This window comes from Heterodontus francisci, chromosome 17 (genome assembly GCF_036365525.1).
Source record: "Heterodontus francisci isolate sHetFra1 chromosome 17, sHetFra1.hap1, whole genome shotgun sequence".
Taxonomy (NCBI): domain Eukaryota; kingdom Metazoa; phylum Chordata; class Chondrichthyes; order Heterodontiformes; family Heterodontidae; genus Heterodontus; species Heterodontus francisci.
The window spans coordinates 37,700,417-37,724,525 of record NC_090387.1 but is presented as its reverse complement, the minus strand read 5'-3'; positions in this window follow the sequence as shown (position 1 = coordinate 37,724,525).

Genomic DNA, 24,109 nt, shown 5'->3' with positions numbered 1-24,109 from the left:
TTTAAGAGAAACAAACAGCTGCTCAGTCCAAGTATGACTGCCAAGGGTTGTGAATGTTGCCTTGTCCCTATGGTCTGCATCTCACGTCTGGGCCTTAATCCCCACCACCCAACTTAAATGATCACAAACAGCTGGCAGGTCTTATATGGGTGCAAGACCCAGGGCCACATCACAACTGAAGTGTTATGTAACCTGCCCTCACAATGAAAACCCTGACAACACAAAAACTGCAGGGCTGTATAAAACACAGCAAAGTGATACAAACTGTGCACTTGTGTCTGAGAGAGCAACAGGGAAGAGGTAAAGCCAAGTGCATTAAATACATCCGAATCTTTGAAGATCACTTATTCCAGAAAAAGAAATCAGAAGGAAGTCAACCAAACAAAATCTGATTTCAATCTGTGGAATGACAACTAAAATGGACATCAAGGTAGATTTATTCACAGCTGTCCTTGAAGAGATCGCTGAGAAAGATGAAAATTCTCAGCAGAAAATATCAAATACAATCCATCATGTAGAAGAGGGGATCATTTTAAGTGAAGACCATGAACAACTGAGAGCCATGCAAATCACCTTAGAGCTTCTGAAAGTTTACTTGCAGAAGCTCGATGTCAGTGAGGCTGCATCAGGAAATATTGTGGGGACTCTAATTGAATGACTGATGACACGCTATGCAGACAGTTGTCTTCCTGTTTGACAGATGGCCCTGGACTGAGGGTTCAATTGGAGCCAGTTCCTTATGAAGATGTAAAATGTTCAGTTCTATGTAGTATCACCATTTTGGCCTCGTGTAGTACAGCAGCAGTTGTGTCCTGTCTCCTCACCTACCCCATCCTTTGGAGAAATTTGTCAAGGGACGTGTGGAGATCAGTGGCTGAAGACACGGAATGTGCAGTCAGGACTATGAAGAAGCTGGTCGATACACTTGGGAAAAGAACTTGCCCTGTCAGTGGGAACAAAAAAACCATATTCAACCGCTGTATCACTGGCTGCCATCTGCGGGCTGCGTGAGTTTATCACTAAGCCTGAGTTTAGCAGAGGCAGTGAATACATTATTCCCACTTATATTCAGTAACCTACTCATTTCCTTAACTAGCTGCGTTACTATTTCTCTATTCAATCATTTAGATACTGAATCACAGCAGAGAGATTTTACAGCCGGATTTCAAACATTGACAAGTAGGGATTTGTGTAAGAAGTATAAAGACACTAAAGATCCTGCTAGGCCAAGCAACAAATGGAGATGTTGTTGAAAATTTGAATAGAAATGGAGAATGAAGCCAGATGCTGAAGCTGAGCCACTTTGACAAGGGGGATGTCCTGCTGGCCAGAGCAATGGCAGAACATACTGGCTACAGAATGCCTAGTATCGTGAACCAGCTGACTCCTCACATTATTAGGGTCCAAGACTATCAGGCAGTCGCGGTAATCATCATCTTCGGAGAACTGCTTAAGGCTCCACTGGTTTCAGGGACGCAGCTCACAGACCCTGTGGTAAACAGTTTGATAAGGTATTTGCTGTATGCTTCTCCTGTTACCCAGTTGCTGTGTGTCAGGACCATGAGAAATGTTAATTTTGGAGCTAAAAGACGGTCTTGGAATGTGATGGAATCCAATGATTAGCCTGTTGGGGAACGAGCAGAACTCGGAAGTGCTAACACATGCAGTGCTGTCCTGCCTGAGTAAGAACATAATCCAGTCAACAGCAAATACCATCCAGCACTTTGTGGATCTAATCCTTAGCAGAATTCAGCCACTTTGCGGGGCAGAGTGCGAGAGTATGGGTGGAAGCATTCATTGTGTTGGGGAACTTGAGCAAGTGCAGAATTGGAAAGTCTTTCTTCTCTCAGCAGGTCCATTCCAACCAGGTGTGCTTATTGTTGCACTTGGATGAAAAGAGTGAGATCACTGATCTTGTAGTTTAACACAGCGGATATCTAATTCCCTCGCTCTCTCTGCCCCTCTCTCGCTCTCTCTGCCCCTCTCTCGCTCTCTCTGTCCCCCCAATCTCTCTGTCCCCCCAATCTCTCTGTCCCCCCAATCTCTCTGTCCCCCCAATCTCTCTGTCCCCCCAATCTCTCTGCCCCCCCAATCTCTCTGCCCCCCCCAATCTCTCTGTCCCCCCAATCTCTCTGTCCCCCCAATCTCTCTGTCCCCCCAATCTCTCTGTCCCCCCAATCTCTCTGTCCCCCCAATCTCTCTGTCCCCCCAATCTCTGTTTCACCCTCTCTCTCTGTTTCACCACCTCTCTCTCTCTCCCCCTTTCCCTCTCGCTATAGACCTCCTCTCTCTGTGTCACCCCTTTCTCTCTCTCTGTCACCCTTCTCCCTCTCTCTGTCCCCCCCGCATCTCTCTCTGGCCCCCCTCTCTCACTGTGCCATCTCCCTCTCTCTCTTCTCTGTCCCCCTTCTCTCTTCCCCCCTCTCTCTGTCTCTCTCTTTCTGTCCCTCTCTCTCTCTGTTCCCCCTCTCTCTATCTCTCTCTGTCCCGCTCTTTCTCTCTGTCCCCCCTCTCTCTCTTTCCCCCTCCGTCTCTCTCTTCTCTGTCCCCCCCACTCTTCCCCTCTCTCTGTCCCACCCTCTCTCTCTGTCCCGCCCTCTCTCTCTGTCCCGCCTTCTCCCTCTGTTCCCTCCCGCAGTGTCTCCCCCCATCTCCCCCCTCTGTCCTCCTCTCTGTCCCCCCCTCTCTCTGTCCCCCCCCTCTCTCTGTCCCCCCCCTCTCTCTGTCCCCCCCCTCTCTCTGTCCGCCCCCTCTCTCTGTCCGCCCCCTCTCTCTGTCCGTCCCCTCTCTCGGTCTCTCTCTCCTTGTCCAACCCCCCCCCACTGTATGTCTAACCTTCTCTCTATCTCTGTCCCTCTCTCTGTTTCTGTCCCCCTCCCTCTCTCTATCTCTGTCCCTCCTGGCTTGATGGTAAAGGTAGAGTGAAGGATATGCTGGGCCAAGAGGTTGCAGATTGTACTGTTGACTTTTAGTGTTTCATGGATGCCCAGTTTTGAGCTGCTAGATCTGTTCTGATTATATCCCATTTCACACATTGATAGTACTACATAACACAATGGAGGGTTTTGTCAGTGAAAGGGCGGGACTTTGAGTCCACAAGGACTGTGTGCTAGTCACTCCTACTGCTGTTTTGGACAGATGCAACTGCGACAGGTAGATTGATGAGGACGAGGTCAAGTAGGCTTTTGCCTCACAGTGTTCTCATCACCTGCCAAAAGCCCAGGCTTGTAGTTATATCCTTTAGAACTCAGCCAGTAATGCTGCTACCAAACCACTCGGTGATGGAATTGGTACTAGCCTCTGATTAAGCTTGGAGGAGTCAGTCTCCAAAATAGGTGGTGCTATGGAATATTTAACACTGACCCCTCTGTTCCATCTCTGTCTCCTCCCACTAAAGCCCTCCTGAACTTTAGGCCTTGAAGCTCCGAGCTGTACAATCCAATAAACTGTATTCATGGATATCAATTTAAGCATGCTTAAAGTCATTGTTTTTGTACCTTCATACTTTTCCTTTGGATGTAATGTGTGGTAGGATACACTTTACAGACCAATTATTAATCCACGAGGCTGCAACAGGAACACTTGTTCCATGGCCTTAACCATCTTTACACTAGTTGATAGGGTGGTTAGTCCTATAAGGTAGGAGGGTTAGTCCTATCTGAAGGAAGGGTGAGGTTCAGTTGCTAGTCACACCCAGCTGACACAAAAAAGCCCTCTCGATTATCAATCTAGAGCCTGAGCTCCAATCTCCATTCATGAGTACAGTCCACAGTGCAGAGGGAAGTGAGGGTTGAAATCGCGGGGGCACTGGCCATAATTTTTCAATCTTCCTTAAACTTGGGGGTAGTGTCAGAGGACTGGAGAATTGCAAATGTTACACCCTTGTTCAAAAAAGGATGTAAAGATAAACCCAGCAACTATAGGCCCGTCAGTTTAACTTAGGTGATGGGGAAAGTTCGAGAAAGAATAATTCGGGACAAAATTAATTCATATAGGACTAACCCTCCTGCCTTATAGGACTAATCACCCTATCAACTAGTGTACAGACGGTTAAGGCCGTGGAACAAGTTTTCCTGTTGCAGCCTAGTGGATTAATAATTGGCCTGTAAAGCGTATCCTACCACACATTACTTCCAAAGGAAAAGTGATGGACAAATGCGGGTTAATTAAAGAAAGCCAGCTTGGATTTCTTAAGGGAAAATCATGTTTAATTTGCTGGAGTTTTTTGAGAAGGTAACACAGCATAAATGAGGGCAATGTAGTTGATGTGGTGCACATGGACTTTCAAAAGGTGTTTGATACAGTGCCACACAATGATAGGTAGGAAAGTAAGTTGTGAAGACATAAGGAGGCTACAAAGGGATATAGACGTGTTAAGTGAGCAGGCAAAGATCTGGAAAATAGAGTATAATGTGGGAAAATGTGAAATTGTCTATTTTGGCAGGAAGAATAAAAAAGAAGCATATTATCTAAATGGTGAGAGCTCTGAGATGCAGAGAGATCTGGGTGTCCTGGTGCATGAATCGCAAAAGGTTAGTATGCAGGTTCAGCAAGTAATTCGGAAAGCTAATGGAATGTTATCATTTATTGCAAGGGGAATGGAATACAAAAGTAGGGAGGTTATGCTTCAGTTATACAGCGCATTGCTGAGACTACATTTTGGGTACTGTGTACAGTATTGGTCTCCTTATTTAAGGAAGGATGTAAATGTGTTGGAAGCAGTTCAGAGAAGGTTTACTAGACTGATGCCTGCAATGGGCGGATTGCCTTATGAGGAAAGGTTGGACAGGCTAGGCTTGCATCCGCTGGAGTTTCGAAGAGTAAGAGGTGACTGGATTGGAACATGTAAGATCCTGAGTGGTCTTGACAGGGTGGATGTGGAAAGGATGCTTCCCCTTGTGGGAGAATCTATAACTAGGGGTCACTGTTTAAAAATAAGGGGTTGCCCATTTAAGACAGAGATGAGGAGAAATTTTTTCTCTCAGAGGGTCATGAGTCTTTGTAACTCTTCTTCAAAAGGCGGTGGAAGTAGAGTCTTTAAATATTTTTAAAGCAGAGGTAGATGGATTCTTAATAAGCAAAGGGGGTGAAAGGTTATTGGGGGTAGGCAGGAATGTGGAGTCGAGGTTATAATCAGATCAGCCATAATCGTATTGAATGGCGGAGCAAGCTTGAGGGGCCGAGTAGCCTATTCCTGCTCCTAATTTGTATGTCCTTATGTAACAGACTGGTGAGAAAAGTTACAGCTCATGGAATAAAAGGGACAGTAGCAACATGGATACGGAATTGGCTGAGTGACAGGAAACAAAGAGTAGCGGTTAATGGATGTTTATCGGGCTGGAGGAAGGTTTGTAGTGGAGTTCCCCAGGGATCAGTGTTGGGACCCTTTTAATGACCTAAGGCCTTGGTATACAGGGTACAATTTCAAAGATTGCGATGATACAAAACTTGGAAGCATTGCGAGCTGTGAGGAGGGTGGTGTAGAACTTCAAAAGGGCATAGACAAGTTGGTAGAATGGGCGGACAGGTGGCAGATGAAGTTGAATGCAGAGAAATGTGAAGTGATTCATTTTGGTAGGAAGAACATGGAGAGACAATATAAAATAAAGGATACATTTCTAAGGGTGGGGGGGTGCAGGAGCAGAGGGACCTAGGTGGATATGTGCATAAGTCATTGAAGATGGCAGAACAGCTTGAGAGAGTAGTTAATAAAGCAAACAGTATTCTGGGCTTTATTAATAGGGGCATAGAGTACCAGAGCAAAGAAGTTGTGTTGAACATGTATAAGATATTACTTTGGCCTTAGCTGGAGTATTGCGTCCAGTTCTGGGCACTGCACTTTAGGAAAGATGTGAGGGCATTGGAGAGAGTACAGAAAGATTCACGAGAATCGTTCCAGGGATGAGGAACTTCAGTTATGAAGATAGATTGTAGAAGTTAAGACTGTTTTCCTTGGAGGAGAGAAGGCTGAGAGGTGATTTGATAGAGGTATTCAAAATCATGAGGGGTCTGGACAGAGTAGATAGGGAGAAACTTCTTAAGGCAGCAATGTTGAAATTGGTGTAATTATAAATCTTTTAGCCATGAATTTTACATCTAAGTACATAAAATATGTCTACTCCCTTTTGGACTTACTGCCATCGTACAAATATATGTTCCTAATGATGCTGCCGAAGACTGTTAAAAGTTATGCACGATTCTGACTTAACTTTATTTTACTTTTTTTTTATTAGTTCATATCTACAGTTGTCATTGCCCACTATTGCCCAATCCTTTTGTGCCTACTGCTTTGTGATCTGCTGGACTTCACTAGTTATTTAGCCAAGTATCTCATCAACTGTCTGGCTTGCTTTTGTATGATATAATTTACTAGATTAAATCCAAAGCATTTGTCACAATTTTTTTAAATTTTGATTTTTTTTAGCGATAAAAAGTAAATTCATTCGCTGATCTGCTCATTAGGATGTTGTTCAAAATTTCCCATAGGAGTATTTTATTAGGTCACTGACTATATGCCAGCACTCAACAACAAGAGTAGAATGATGAAATAAATTGTTAAATCAATAAAATATGTCATGCTGAAACTGTACAATGCTTTTCAAAAATGTTTTCAAGAGAAACAGCTGAAACATTCAAGCACTAGTGGCAATGCAAAAAGCCACAAAGCTGATTCCTGGTGGCAGAACCTGGGGTCTTTACCCTATGTGGGAAGGGGACTGCGAAGGAACCTTACAGAAGTATTGAGGAATTTCAAAAGGTATAGAAAATCTGGGGTACAACTTCAAGATTCGCTATGATTGTATGAATGGGCATAAGTTCAAATTGGGGATTGGCAAGTCAGGACTGATGCCACAAGGAATTACCTTGCACAAAGAGTAATCAATACTTGGGTAGACTTCAGGATTGAATACTGGAAGCAAAAATCTCAAGCATTCAAAGGCCACTTGGATGCTTGAATGAGGGGATGAAATTTTTATTTTTGGATTGGCACGGCTGAGTTGAATATCCTTGCTAATCTTGTTAAGTTTATGGTGGGATTGCACATTTATTTGGTGTGCAAAATAGCTTCGATTTCTATAATAGTGCCGCAACATACTGATTTTCAATTTGTCTTTCCTCAACATTCATCTGCTTTCAGTAGAACGAAAGTCATTTAAATCTTAAAGTTCCAGTGTCTATATAATTCTACTTGTGAAAGATTTATTCTTTATTTGTTCTAAATCTTTTGTGGAAGATGAATTAGACACTTCAGATTTTTGTATACCTGGCAAATATTAGGAAACTGGGCACTTGAGAAATATTAGGAAAATTGTTTGAACAAGCTGAAATTTACAATTTTCAAGAAGATTGTATTATATTAACAGTTTTATTTTCAAAATTTATTTAGAGAAATTTAGTATTGAACAATGTGGGGGATGTCAGTCGTGGGGATTGGAACAGCTGTTATTTTTAGCTTTCACTGTCAGTATCAAGCCCTTTCTTAAGAACATAAGAAATATGAGCAGGAGTAGGCCATTCAACCCATCAAGCCTGCCCCGCCATTCAATAAGATCATGGCTGATCAGTCCCAGGTCTCAACTCCTCTTTCAGGTCTGCTTCGCATAACCCTCGACTCCCCGCGATTTCAAAAATCTGTCTACTTCCTCCTTAAATGCATTTAGTGACCTAGCCTCCACAACTCTCTGAGGTAGAGAATTCCAGAGATTCACCACCCTCTGAGAGAAGAAATTCCTTTGCATCTCAGTTTGAAATGTGTGACCCCTTATTCTGTAACTATGTCCTCTAGTTCGAGATTCCCCCACCATTGGAAACATTCTCAACATCTACTCTGTCAAGCCCCCTTAGAATCTTTTATGTTTCAATAAGATCACCTCTCATTCTTCTAAACTCCAATGAATAAAGGCCCAACCTGTTTAGCCGTTCTTGATAAGATAACCCCTTCATCCCAGGAATCAGCCCAGTGAACCTTTTCCGAATGCCTCCAATTCTAGTATATCCTTCCTTAAATATGGGGACCAAAACTGTATGCAGTAGCCCAGGTGTGGCCTCACCAACACCCTGTACAGTTGTAACAAGACTTCCCTATTTTTAAACTTTAACCCCCTAGCAATAAAGGCCAAAATTCCATTTGCCTTCTTAATTACTTGCTGCACCTGCATGCTAATGTTTTGTGTTTCATGTACAAGAACACCCAGATCCCTCTGTACTGCAGTATTTTGTAGTCTTTCTCCATCGAAATAATAATCTGCCTTTTTATTCTTCCTACCAAAGTGGATGACCTCACACTCCATTGAACTCCATCTGTTAAGTTTTTGCCCACTCACTTAACCTATCTATATCCCTTTGCAGATTCTTTGTGTCCTGATCACAACATGCCTTCCCACCTATTTTTGTATCGTCAGCAAATTTGGATACACTACACTCTGTCCCTTCCTCCAGGTCATTAATATAGATAGTTGAGGCCCGAGGACCAATCCTTGTGGCACCCCACTAGTTACGGCTTTCCAACCTGAAAAAGACCCATTAATCCCGACCCTATGCCTTCTGTGTGTTAGCCAATCCTCAATCCATGCCAACACATTACTCCCAATACCCGGAGCTCTTATTTTGTGCAATAACCTTTTATGTGGCACCTTATCGAATACCTTCTGCAAATCCAAATACATTACATCTACCGGTTCCCCTTTATCCACTCTGCTTGTTATATCCTCAAAGAACTCTAACAAATTTGTGAAATATGATTTCCCTTTCATAAAACCAGATACAGTACAGTATGGGTTAAATATTTCCAGTGAACCTTAATCCAATTTCTCATCCACTCCACACCAGCATACCTTTTCCATTTCTTACACTTATCAGTCTCTGACCTTGAGAGAAAGAGCAGCTGACATTAATTAATGCATAGTAATGTGCTGTGGGTTCCTCCTTCTCATCAGGAATTGGCTCAAAACCACCAAAGCTTTTTAGTTAGGGCACATAGAAGCAACAAAAAGGGAACATCTATTCCAGCAATCCAGGCTGAAAATGAACCCATATTCCAGAAATGAAAGTTTTCTAACTTACCGCTCTTGGCTTGCATTCCTTACATTTTTATGTTGTGTATTTTTTAAAGTTGTGTTTCTCCATAAATATACATTTTTGCTCAACTTATTAAATCATCTCAACATGCAACCTTTTTGTTACAAAAGGGGTTTTTTTGTACTAAAATCTTAGACTTCTGTGTGTTTTAAGAACTGACACCTGCAAATAGCTGGAATTTTTGGATATTGACTTTGTGTACAATACTAGAACAGCAAGCAGTTTCAAGGAAGCCAGCCGGGGGTTTGACCTCCTCAAAGCAACACTTCAAATGACAGTGGAGTCTCAGGAAGGCTTTTTGCTTTCACTTTGGTCTTTTAAAAACTAGTGAGTTGGACAAAGGGGAGGCATTTGAAACTTAGACCTGACCTGCCTGGAGACCCAGAAAAAGACCACTCTCTATAAAAGAGACTTGCATCTCTTGAAAACAAATCCTGCATTTGAAAGGTGGCAGATTCCTATTGCCTCCTTTCAGTGAAGAATTCCTGCATCCAGTGAGATTCTTGTTGCCTCCTGTGCTTTGGGAAATCCTGGAGCCTGAACAAAGCTTGAACTGCTGTGTTGCTGCTGTGAGTCCTGAGCAGACCGGTTGCTGCACCGTACTGAAAGACCTGTGTTAATGCCAGCTGTAGCTAAATTGCTTTGAAAGCCTACCCATCAAAGGCTGTTCATCAACCTCGCCCAGAGAGATTTTGAGTGGCATCCAACTATTCAACTCTGGGACACCTCATCGTACCAAAAACATCCTACCAGAACGTGACAAACTGATTTATTTTTATTATTTCTTCTATTCCCATGAAACAGCTATAAACCAAAATCTATTTCCCTGGTTAACTTTTTTTTAATGTATGTGTGTGCATAAGGAACGAAGGAGCTTTTCATATATATATATATATATATCGATTTATCTCATTAGTAGTTAAGACTTATTATTCCTTTTCTAATAAATAGTTAATGCTGTTGTTGTTTAAAGAAACCTGGCTTGGTGTGCCTTATTCTGGGGACAGATAACTTGGGGTCTAACTTGGCTATTCTTTGGTGGGTGGGAAACTTTATTGATATGCTGTGACCTGTGGAGGAATTAACAGTGCATTTCTTCCACCTTGGTCATAACATTTTCTTCTCGCTCCTTTAGTTTCCAGGATCTCAGTACCAAAGTTCCTGAAAAATGATGAAGAAACTGGTCTCTAGTAACGAAGCCAACTAATTGCCAAAAATATTATCAGCAAAAGTAACAATTATGCATTCTTTGTAATTTATATGCTTTATTTCACATAGGATTAATAATAATGATTCTAGGGTACATAATGAAAAATAAAGCAGTTGCAGAATATTTTGACAGGCAGACTTTCCTCAAGGGAAGCTGATAGGGAAAGAAAGGTTAGCTGGATGTGTTATGTTAACTAACTTTTGATCACATTTAAACTTCACAATCAGATTGTCCATTTTGAGGTGCAATAATTGTTTCACCCATCCATTAACTTCTGAAATATTATGTGCTTCAGAATGTTCGATTAAAGAGAGCCTTAGGTAGTATTGCATAGTATTTGCAGCATAGATGCAGGCCATTCAGCCGAACAGGTCAATGCTGGTATTTATGCTTCACATCAGCCTCCTCCCACCCTTCTTCATCTATCCCATCAACATATCCTTCTGTTCCTTTCTTCCTCATGTTCATCTAGCTTCCCTTAAATGCGTTATGCTAGTCACATCAACTATTCTGTGGTAGCAAGTTCCATATTCTTGGGGTAAATTTCCACTCTCAGGGTAGAGAAGTATGATTATCTTTTATTTATGGCTCCTAGTTCTGATCTTTCCTGCAAGCAGAAACATCTACTCTATGTCTACCCTCTCAAAACCCTTCATTATCTTAAAGACCTCTGTCAGCTCATCCCTTAGTCTTCTCTTTTCTAAGAATGGAGCCCCATCCTGCTCAATGTTTCTTGTTCGGTATAACCTCTCATTCTAGTAAATCTTTTTTGCACCATCTCCAGTGCCTCTATTTCCTTTTTGATAGTGTGGAGACCAGAACTTCTTGTTGCTCACATTGAACACAATAGTTAAATGTGCATTTACACCATGCTGAAATTTCAGTCTTGGCATCCTTGCCGTGAGGAGGCCCAACTGGAGCATAAAAACTAGCATGGACTGGTTGGGCCAAGTGGCCTATTTCTGTGCTGTATATTCTGTGTAATTGTACATTATTCAAGAGCCGCTTTGGCAAAAATCTGAAAATGAGTTGGCTGCACATGTGCTAATTGGAATGGGGGACCAAAGAGGGGAGAAAAATTGAATTCAAACAGTACGTATACGTTCATTTTACATAATTATAAACATTTATTGACCCTATTCAGAGTCAAAATGCAGTATTCAGAAATAGATTTATACTTTCATCTCCTCTTGAGGAATCCCTATTCATCTTTACTGAAATTCTGTAGGGAGTATATAATTTTAAAAAAAGATGTTTGATGGAAATTGATTTTTTTTTAGCGGATGAGAACTCTTAGTTTAGTTGCATCTTAGATTTATTTAAAAAAATCAAGTTACCATGACTGATAATTGGCAGATACAGTAGAAAGAAATTCAACATATTCAACAATTATGCAGGCAAGAGACCAGAGATGGTACAGGACGGCAGGAATCAGTTAGAGTTAGGCCGGATGTTGAAGAAGGACACATCAGGATGTAATGGGCTGCAGAAGGCTGTCATGGGATGCTAGGAAAGGGACTTATCAGATATTTGAGACCCAACCACCTGACAGAGGCTTCTGACAGAAGTTGGGCAATTTATGAGTAATTCTGTTTGCAAAATTTTAATGTTAACGTGTTACTTATGATATCAGTTGTATCTTTTTAGTAGTGTTGGTTGAGGCAGGTGGGTCACAGTTTAACATCTGATCCAAAAATCAGAACCTTCATTCACCGCTCCCTAAGCACTGCATTAAAAACAGTTATGTTACATCCCAGAGTGGGGTTTAACCCCATGACTTTCTGATTGAAATGTGAGAATACTAACAACTAAGCTAATCTGACTTTAGAGTGGAAAAATGGTGAACAACATTTTCGTAACATATTTTAGTTTTAGTTTTAGAGATACAGCACTGAAACAGGCCCTTCGGCCCACTGATTCTGTGCCGACCATCAACCACCCATTTATGCTAATCCTACACTAATCCCATATTCCTACCACATCCCCACCTGTCCCCCTATATTTCCCTACCACCTACCTATACTAGGGGCAATTGCTAATGGCCAATTTACCTATCAACCTGCAAGTCTTTGGCTTGTGGGAGGAAACCGGAGCACCCGAAGGAAACCCACACAGACACAGGGAGAACTTGTAAACTCCACACAGGCAGTACCCAGAATTGAACCCGGGTCGCTGGAGCTGTGAGGCTGCGGTGCTAACCACTGCGCCACTCTGCCGCCCCGAATCAACTAATTTGATTCAGTTTCTGTTTTTCTATTGGTAAGTTCTGCCCGGTGTTGTCATTAGAGTTCTGATTTGTTGTTGCCAAAAGGATTTGGTTGCTTCATGCTCAGTTTTGCTTCACTGATATATTTTTGTTTCATTTGCTATATTTTGAGATGTGATGTATTGAAAATTGAGTGAATCAAAATTGTGTTGCCAAGTCTTAAGAAATATGATTTGACAAAAAATAGAATGTTATTGTACCATTTTTAATAATGTGACATTATGTGAAAATCATTATGCAAATTTGATGAAGCAATAAATTGTTGAATGATTGTGCTTCATAAATTTCAGCTCTTATTATCTGTGCTGTGAATACATTCCAGATCCTTTAATCTCTGATAGCTTTATTGGCTACAATTCGTTCTGTCACCTCAAAACAATGGATGAGTTATTTTCCTTAAATAAAATATTGCAAACAGATTGGAATGTTTCTTTTGTTGGTATTATTTACTTACACATGCACGGTTCAAGTTGGTGGCCAGTTCAATCAAATTTTGACTATTTTTGGGAACTTCAGCAAGATTTCAGAATTTTACTTCATTACAATATCAAATTCAAGGATACCTTCAAACGGCTTTATGTACAATTAAAAAAAACCATGACATCAGTAAAATGATAGTTATAACATCCAGGAGAGTGCAAGAGGTAATTTACAGATGTGTTTCTTTTCTTATGAGTATAAAACCGAATGAAGTTAAACGAATGGCTCCTTGTTTTCCATACAGATCTTGGAGCAATAAATCACTCCATTGCTGGGTTACCAGTGCTGTTTGAGACTTAAGTTGACGTGGTGAGAAATCAAGTTACTAGTGTCATAACTTCCTGCTATATCTGCCAGAATACTGCTGTAGAGGCACATCTTTTTTCAGGTAATTGCAGGCCTCAAGATCAATGGACTTGGTGATGAGGAGAGACTGGGTAAATTTAATTATATTTCCTGGAAATCTAAGTAACATGTTCAGAATAAAAGGAATTGACAGAATGGGTAGCAAATCATTCATTTGTCCAATAGGGTAATCTAGAACAAGGGACATTCAACTTAGGCGGTTAAAAATATGCCCAGTTAAAAAAACAGTTCTACACACAAAGCAGAATTGGAGCACATTGCCTCATCAGGTCATAGATGCAAAATTATTTGAGGTGTTTAAAAGAGAGGCACTGTTACAACCAGGTAAGAAATGTGTCTAGGGGTCCCCTTCAGCCTTCACCTTGTCTTACTGTAACAGGATTTAATTTTAAACACACCATGTTTTGAGCTCCCCCTTGGTGAATCGTTGTTCACGGCCTTCCAATTATAAGGTAAAGAAATTAGCACAAACAGGCTTTCTTAGGTTTAAAGAAGAAAAGTGAAATTTATTAAACTTCAACTAAAAACTCTAATTCTGTTAAAGCCTACAGATACACGTCGCGCTCAACGCGAGCATGCGTATGCGATGCGCACATGCAAATAGAGACAGAAAAGAGCAGAAGAAAAGTAAAGTGGAGAGATTTGAGGCAATATCTGAAGAGTTTCTTGTTACTGTGCTTCGCGCTCACTGTAGAGTCCTTTTATAGATTGTTCTTGATTGTAGGTAATTCTTGCTTTTCATTGGGGCCCTGTATTCTTTTGAAACCTTGTTCACTGTAGGAGACTTTTCTCTCTTGGGGTTCCTATGTCTTCAATGGATTCCAAAGCTGGTGAGAAAGAGATGAGAGCAGACAGGAGAGAGATGTTCTCAATCCAGGAGCCAGGAGCATTCTGTCTTCAAAACACTGTTTCTCCAATTAAAAACTCTCAGTTCAAAACTCTGCAACAGCCAGTTAGTCATGTGACTAAACTGCTCTGACCATGTCTGTTCTGTGTATTGGGAGCAGGGACTAGTTCCTTTGTTCCAACACTGTCTGCTAGTATGCAAAAATGTCTTTCCGGCTAGGGCCTGGCAATTCCTTGTAATAGGCCCTCTCTTCTTCCCAGCAGCAATTTGAAGTTTAATGTCCATGTGGCAAAATTAATGTGCCTCATTCTTGGCAGGTGGGGGCCTACATGACAGGCATGTACTTTGAAAATAAGAGTTTTAGATGGAGAACAGATGGGTAAAAAAACATGAACAAGATTGAGCTGCCATGACTGGCAAAAAAAGAAGTAGGCTTGGTGGGCTAAATAGCGTACTCTCGTTCCAACATGCTGGCATTTTGATCAGATTGAGAGATTCCCTGTGATGTTTAGTGTAAAGAAAGAATTCTTTTGGATTTTAATCCTATTCTGAGTATATTTGTAGTAGAATTGTTGAAACCATATGTTTATTTCTTCTTTGGCCCCCTTATCTCGAGAGACAATGGATACGCGCCTGGAGGTGGTCAGTGGTTTGTGAAGCAGCGCCTGGAGTGGCTATAAAGGCCAATTCTAGAGTGACAGGCTCTTCCACAGGTGCTGCAGAGAAATTTGTTTGTCGGGGCTATTACACAGTTGGCTCTCCCCTTGCGCCTCTGTCTTTTTTCCTGCCAACTACTAAGTCTCTTCGACTCGCCACATTTTAGCCCCGTCTTTATGGCTGCCCGCCAGCTCTGGCGAACGCTGGCAACTGACTCCCACGACTTGTGATCAATGTCACAGGATTTCATGTCGCATTTGCAGACGTCTTTAAAGCGGAGACATGGACGGCCGGTGGGTCTGGTACCAGTGGCGAGCTCGCTGTACAATGTGTCCTTGGGGATCCTGCCATCTTCCATGCGGCTCACATGGCCAAGCCATCTCAAGCGCCGCTGACTCAGTAGTGTGTACAAGCTTGGGATGTTGGCCGTCTCGAGGACTTCTGTGTTGGAGATATGGTCCTGCCACCTGATGCCAAGTATTCTCCGGAGGCAGCGAAGATGGAATGAATTGAGACGTCGATCTTGGCTGACATACGTTGTCCAGGCCTCGCTGCCATAGAGCAAGGTACTGAGGACACAGGCCTGATACACTCTGACTTTTGTGTTCCGTGTCAGTGCACCATTTTCCCACACTCTCTTGGCCAGTCTGGACATAGCAGAGGAAGCCTTTCCCATGCGCTTGTTGATTTCTGCATCTAGAGACAGGTTACTGGTGATAGTTGAGCCTAGGTAGGTGAACTCTTGAACCACTTCCAGAGCGTGTGTAATCTCTAAATAGTTGCATCAAAATGGAAAGGTGGCATTGAGGGCCTGACACTTAGCCATTTGCAGAATCGCGCATAATGTCTAACATAAGCTGGTTTGACTTGCATTGATGGAGGTTTGGCAGGACATCATTCACCTGCCACTTGACTGGAGATGCTGCAGGTTGATACAAGAAAGAGCAATGATAGCAAATATTTGAGTTGAAATCTATTCAAAAGTGAAGAATGGATTTTTTTTCTAGGTAACATGACATAAGCATGAATTCCTTGGAGTAATACTTGTGTTCCAGATTTAAGTCAAGCAGTGCATAGACTGTAAAGAAATTGTAAATTCTGCAGCTTTTTAAAAATGTTTTTATTCTTTCATGGGATGTGGGTGTTCTGGGCAAGGCCAGCATTTATTGCCCATGAGAAGTGGTAACTGCTGCAGTCCATGTGCTGAAGGTGCTCCCACAGTGGTGTTAGGTAGACAGTGATTTTGAATTTGACCCAGTGACAATGAAAGAATGCTGATATATTTCCTCGTCAGGATGGTGTGGTTTGGAGGGAACTTGGTGGTGTTGTTCCCATGCGCCTGCTGTCTTTGCCCTTCTAGATATTAAAGGTCATAGGTTTTGGAGGTGCTGTTGAAGAAGCCTTGGTTAGTTGCTGCAGTGCATCTTGTAGGTGATACACACTGCATCCACATTGCGCTGGTAGTGGATGGGATACTGACGAAGGGGGATGCTTTGGCCTGAATGGTGTTGAAGCTCTTGAGTGCTGTTGGAACTGCTTTCATCCAGGCAATTGGAGAGTTTTCCATCACACTCCTGACTTGTTCCTTGTAGGTGTTGGACAGGTTTTGGGTCACTTGCCATAAAATATCCAGCCTCTGACCTGCTCTTGTAGCCACAGTAGTTATGTGGCCGGTCCAGTTAAATTTCTGGTCAGTAGTTGATGATGGGGGATTCAACATTGGTCATGCCATTGAATGACAAGGGGAGGTGGTTTTTTTTGTCGGAAATGGCTATTGTCTGGCACTTCTGTGGCACGAATGTTACTTGTTAAGCATCAGCCCAAGCCTGAATGTTGTTCAGGTCTTGCTGCATGTGGGTATGGACTGCTTCGTTATCTGAGGAATTACAAATGGAACTGAACATTGTGCAATCATTAGCGAGCATTCCCACTTCTGACCTTACGATGGAGGGAAGTTTATTGGTGAAGCAGCTGAAGAAGGTTGGGACACTACCCTGAGGAACTCCTGCAGCAGTGTCCTTGGGCTGAGATGGTTGGCCTCCAACACCACAGCCATATTCCTTTGTGCTCGGTATGACTCCAACCAGTGGTGGTTTCTCCCTGATCTGCCTTGACTTCAAATTTTAATAAGTCTACTTGATGCCACACTCTGTCAAATGCTGTCTCGATGTTGAGGGCAGTCACTCTCCCCTCTTGTCTGGAATTCAATTCCTTTGTCCATGTTTGGACCAAGTCTGCAATCAGTTTGAGAGCTGATCAATCCTGCCGGTACTCAAACTGGGCATCGATTAGCAAATTATCGGTGAGCGTAGCAGGTTATTGGTGAGTGAACCTAAATTCTCAACAATTCAGTTAAATTTAATTAACAATATAATTAGAAAAATGTCATTACTAGTAATGCTGTTAGGATCTCAGTAGTGAATTCATTGCTTTGAAAGAAAGCAATGTCATTGAGCTTTCAATAAATGACATTTCATTGTTAGTAGCTTGATAATTTAATACTGCTTATTGAAACTGGTCTTCCATAGTGAACACATTGCGTGCATATCATATTCCTTTGATTTATTTCGCAATGTATTCATCACTGGAGAGTTTCAACAGCAGTAACCTGAAGCTGCTCTGTGTTAATAGGCAGGTGAAGAAATCTGATCCAGGTTTGGCTGTCTGTTTTTCAGACAATGGTTCTTATTTTCCTGTTCGGGAAAATGTAGAAGCGAGGAAAATTCCTTTATGTACTTAACTACTTTTTTGCTGAAGTTAGCGAATGGTGGTAAATATTTCCATGGTGTGTTTGATATTCTTGTTTTCCATTTTATCAACCAAAAGAAATATCAAAAAAGAACTTCTTTTAAACAAGATTTCTTTGATCAGATTTTCCTCAGAGGTCAGTATCGGCATATTCTGTAATAACCCAGTTAGGTTGATTGCCTTTGATGGTTCTGTGCAGCTGGTTCTACTGCTTATCTTCAGATGGTTATAGGATTTTGCATCTGACTAGTCACGTACACTGCATGCAAGTTGATCTCACCAAAGCCTTTGACCTCGTCAGCAGACGTGGTCTCTTCAGACTACTAGAAAAGATCGGATGTCCACCAAAGCTACTAAGTATCATCACCTCATTCCATGACAATATGAAAGGCACAATTCAACATGGTGGCTCCTCATCAGACCCCTTTCCTATCCTGAGTGGCGTGAAACAGGGCTCTGTTCTCGCACCCACACTTTTTGGGATTTTCTTCTCCCTGCTGCTTTCACATGTGTTCAAGTCCTCTGAAGAAGAAAATTTCCTCCACACAAGATCAGGGGGCAGGTTGTTCAACCTTGCCCGTCTAAGAGCAAAGTCCAAAGTACGGAAAGTCCTCATCAGGGAACTCCTCTTTGCTGACGATGCTGCTTTAACATCTCACACTGAAGAGTGCCTGCAGAGTCTCATCGACAGGTTTGCGGCTGCCTGCAATGAATTTGGCCTAACCATCAGCCTCAAGAAAACGAACATCATGGGGCAGGACGTCAGAAATGCTCCATCCATCAATATTGGCGACTACGCTCTGGAAGTGGTTCAAGAGTTCACCTACCTAGGCTCAACGATCACCAGTAACCTGTCTCTAGATGCAGAAATCAACAAGCGCATGGGAAAGGCTTCCACTGCTATGTCAAGACTGGCCAAGAGAGTGTGGGAAAATGGCGCACTGACACGGAACACAAAAGTCCGAGTGTATCAAGCCTGTGTCCTCAGTACCTTGCTCTATGGCAGCGAGGCCTGGACAACGTATGCCAGCCAAGAGCGACGTCTCAATTCATTCCATCTTCGCTGCCTCCGGAGACTACTTGGCATCAGATGGCAAGACCGTATCTCCAACACAGAAGTCCTCAAGGTGGCCAACATCCCCAGCTTATACACACTACTGAGTCAGCGGCGCTTGAGATGGCTTGGCCATGTGAGCCGCATGGAAGATGGCAGGATCCCCAAAGACACATTGTACAGCGAGCTCGCCACTGGTATGAGACCCACCGGCCGTCCATGCCTCCGCTTTAAAGATGTCTGCAAACGCGACATGAAGTCCTGTGACATTGATCACAAGTCGTGGGAGTCAGTTGCCAGCGTTCGCCAGAGCTGGCGGGCAGCCATAAAGGCAGGTCTAAAGTGTGGCGAGTCGAAGAGACTTAGTAGTTGGCAGGAAAAAAGACATAGGTGCAAGGGGAGAGCCAACTGTGTAATAGCCCCGACAAACAAATTTTTCTGCAGCACCTGTGGAAGAGCCTGTCACTCTAGAATTGTCCTTTAAAGCCATTCCAGGCGCTGCTCCACACACCACTGACCACCTCCAGGCGCTTACCCATTGTCTCTCGAGATATGGAGGCCAAAGAAGAAGTTGGATCGCAAGCAATATCTAGTGTACATAAATTCTGTACATGACAATGAAACAGTGTGCTCACAAAATATAAATACACAGATGTTTCAAATTTGAGGTGCATTCATAAAGGGATCTGTTTATTGGCCTGTCTGAATATATTCTACATGTTCAGATTGCCACCTGGTGGCAGAGTTTGCAAACATCTGATTCTACCATTTACCAGCCCAAAACAAGGCAAAATAACAACAAAAAAAATAACAATGAAGAAATGAGCCTTTTATACTGGAAACAAGTCAGTGCATCCCTGAAGATCCCAGCAAGTATATCAGCCCCAACCTGGCACCATAGGGAGCTGCCGAGCGGACTCTCCACAGGTGGATTCACAAAGCCTGACACAAGATTAGGTCAGCTCCTCTGGGAATCATGGTATGTCCAGTACAAACTCAGGCATGCCCAGCAATCTGGATGGGTTGATTATTCCTTCTGCAAGCACCGTGCAATCAAAATGTACAAAGGCTACATAAAATATATATTGGAATGTACAATTTCAGAAATTATGTGGGAATTACTTGGACAAGTATGGGTTAATAAAGAAGAAGCAGCACAGATTTATTATGGGAAAATTTCATTTGACTAACCTGATTGAGTTGTTTAACAAAGAGGGTGGCTGAGGGCAGTGCAGTTGATGTTATGTACATAGACTTTCAAAAGGCATTTATATTGGGGCTTGTTGAAGCTCATGGGATAAAAGGAACAGTAGCAGCATAGATATCAAATATACTAAGGGATAGAAAACTGAGAGTTGTAGCGAATAGTTTTTCTTTACTGGTGGGAGGTACACACTGGTATTCTACAGGGTTCAGTACTAGGACCACAGCTGTTTTTGATATATATTAATGACTTGGACTTGGGGGTACAAGGCACAATTTCAAAATTTGCAGATGACATGAAACTCGGGAGTGTATAAAACAATGAAGAAGATAGACTAAAGTGGACATGGACAGGTTAGTGAAATGTGTGGGCACATGGCAGATGAAATTGAATGCAGGAGAGTGTGAGGTGATGCAATTCAGATTGAGGAGAGATAATACAAGCTAAATGATACAATTTTAAAGGGGGAAGAGTAGAGAGACGGGGTTATATGTGTACAAATCTTTGAAGGTGGCAGGACTACTGAACAAAAGTACAAAAGCTAGGAAGTTATGCTAAATCTTTATAAAATACTAATTCAGCCCCAGCTGGAGTATTGTGTCCAATTCTGGGCACCACGCTTTCGGAAGGCTTTGGAGAGTGTACAGAATGGATTTACCACAACGGTTCAGGGATGACACTTTTATGTGGATGGTCTGGAGAAGCTGGGGTTGTTCTCCTTCGAGCAGAGATGGCTAAGAGGAAATTTGATAGTGATGTTTAAAATCATAAAGGGTTTAGGCAGACTAAATAAAGAGGAACAGTTTCCAGTGGCTGAAGTGTTGATAATCAGAGGGTACAGCTTTAAAGTGATCAGCAAAAGAATCAGAGGTAACACATCGAATGGTTAGGATTTGGAATGCAGATCCTAATAGGGTGGTAGATACAGATTCAATAGTAGCTTTTAAAAGGGAATTGGATAAATAAAGAGAAAAAATTGTAGGGCTGTGGGGCAAGAGCCAGGGAGTGGGACTAACTGGATTGCTTTTCAAAAGAACCAGTGCAGATTTGATGGCACATATGGCCTCCTGTGCTGTACTATTCTGTGCTTCCATGTCCATCTAAGTGTACAAAAGTCTCAAAGTACACAGGCGAATGCATACTTAATTTTACAATGGCTTTGTAAATTGAGTGTGAATGCACACCTATATGTACAACAACTTCATAAGATGCGACTTTACATTCTTGAATGTGCACCTGAAAAAGAAAAGAAGCATACTTGTATTTGTACTTCACTTTATCTCAGAAATGCCCTTAATTGCTTCGTATACAATGACCATTCAAGTTTACGGCATGGAATGAAGCCAACTTGCTCATTGTATCTACTGGTTCTTTCCTAGATTTAAATTACATCAAAGTGCAGTCAGTGCCATTGGTTAGGTAAATATGGCAACCATTGGGCTGAATTTAGTTGCTCCAGCGGGGCTCTTGACGCCAGGCCGAAAAGGTGAGTGGAACACCGCCTTGGTTTTTTGGAGCCCCCGGCACGATTCAATGGCATTCAGGCACTTTAGTGCCCGGTGCCAGGATCCCTGGCCCTTTAAAGATGGGAATCCTGCCTCCAAGAGCTGCCAGCCAATCAGAGGACCGGCAGCTCAGTAGTATCGGCAGTGCCACTGAGAACGGTGGCCACTCCTGGTACTACAGGAGGCCTGGGAGCAGGCCGTTTGCTGGAGACTGGGACAAAAAAAGTGGTGAGGCGGGGTTGCTGGTGCCAGTCCAGCAGGCCCTGGTGATAGGATTGGGTGATGAAGGCAGTGTGGGGGGTGGGGGCGGCTATTGCTGCTGGACGCCATCTGTGTGCCACAGAATTCCCACAGAGGAGGCCCCACCCCAAGCCCACAAGGAGGTTGCCTTGTTTCACTGGGTGACTTTCATGGGGGAGCCTCCCCTCCCTCCCCATCGCTCTCTTAATTCCAGCAGCAGCAGGAAGAGACCCTTAAATAGCTAATATTTGACCACTTAAGGGCCTTAATTGGCCTCTGGGTGGGAAGGCCATATTCGGCCTTTCCTGCCCCTGACTTAATCGCAGTGCGACAGGAAGGCGCAGGCCCTCCACGTCGCCCCATCCCCTGTTGAAATTCTATGGGCCACCATCATGTCTCTGGGGGCCCATTAGATCCAGCCCATTTTATGCAGGGGAAGATTCCAGAAACAGCAATGAGATGAATGATCAGTTAATTTTTGGTGTTGACTGCGGAAAGGCAGTCAGTCAGGATAAGGAGAGAGCTCCTTACTCGCCTAAAGTGTGCCATGGATCTTAAACATCCATCAGTACCGTTGAAGCAGGCGGACATGACTTTAGCTTGATGACTTGTCTGAAAGGCAGCACCTTCAATCGGAAATCACTTACTCGGTATTACAATCTATATGATGTGCTTCACTCGTACAACCCAGACATTGTTAGGCCAGTCTGTTTCAAATCAAAATTCAGTTTTCTTTGTAATTAGCAAAGTGCAAAAATCCTTCTGGTACCTCATTTTAACTAAAATAAGATTTCTAAATGTGTACTTAACATCAAAATTGATCTTACTGCCAGTTTTATGGTATCATTTGGAGTTCTGATGACCTCACTGTCCTTGCAATGAAACTCCTTCTGCCTCAACTTTGATGACATTAGGTAGATATCGGTATTACAAACCTATTGCATTGATACCGTTAGCCTTGTATTTTAATATTACAATTTGGCTGTGACTTTTATAGGTAAGAAGACTGTTAAATGCAATGGGTTAGATTCTGCTGCCTAGAAAATTCGGTAGTGTCCGATTTTGGGCCCCTCACCTGCAGAGTGCTGACGGCCCATTCTCAAATGGAGTGGTCCGAGGAGTCCTGGATTTTGGGTCTCGAACGTTCATTATCATGTGGATGGCATAGCAGTACCTTTGTGCGGCAGGGGTCTGCAGTATTGTTGGGAGTGGGGTTTGGGGGTTAAGAGGATGGGACCTGCAGGGGAGGGGTTGTGGTGGTGGGGGTGGGGAGGTTAGAATCGCAAGTGAGGTTGGACCTCTCAGGACCGGGAGTGGCAGTTATTATGTAAGTACTTATAGCTTTTTATTTATTTCATGCTGCTTATTGTTAGTTTTCCCAGGGGCAATCAGTACATGTGCTGGCTGCCTCAAGGGCAAGCCAAAGTTGTAAGAGGAAGCAGAAGCAGGCATTAAGTCCCTGATTTGTATTTGTTATATGTTAATGTCCAACGCTTGCTTCTGTCAGGGTAAAAGATGCCTCCTGTTTGGCCGTCGACAAAATAGCGTCTCACGTAGCTTGCACCAGCATTGTGCAGATGCGCCACGGATGCCATTTTGGTTACAAAATGGCACCTGAGGCCTGAAACCCAAGCACTATGGAACCAAATTTCTAGACCTGCATCTCTGGGCTGAAATTAAGATATGAAAGACTTGTTAAAACATACAGAGCTATAACTGAAACAATTTTCTGAAACAGTTTTATTCTCTTCAGTCACATGCCATTAAAAGCTGTCTTGAAGTAAAGCTTCAATGTGTATCAATGAACAGTGTTGTGCTTTAAGACTCAATGGGATAGGTTTTCTGATTGTGTATTCCCAGAATGGAATCTTATCCAATGAGACCGTACATTTGAAATGTAATGGCTTGTGGTGTCTAAGTATGGGAGTGTATTGTGGGAAAATTTATCCTTGTTTTTCGTAGAAGTCACACAAGGGTTCTGAGGATGAATTTTTCAAGCACGAGGTTCAAATGTTACCTTGAGCTCAGCCCCAGGTAGGTATGATATGACTCGAAAGCAAAATATAACTTTTGGAATGTTTATAAGAGATGAAACGCTCACTTTGATTGTTAAGTTGTGGATGGTGAAGATCTGATGCATATTAATTTGACATTTCACATGCTTTCCTTAAGATGTCAATAGCATTTCTATGTCTTTCTTCAATCTCAGAGGAAAACACACAAGGATTTGATGTTGGGGAGAGACTCGTTGACAGTAATGTAATTGACTGAGGTTCATCAAGCCACACAATATCTTTGCACACCCTGGAAGCCATTTCTTCAAGTATGAAAGCAATTCTGGAACATAGCTATACAGGGATTTCATTATTGCATTCACACCATTGCTCCAGATTTAGCCAGTCCAGGTGGCTGGGATAAAATCAGTGAATAGAAGGATGGAAATTATTGTGGCCC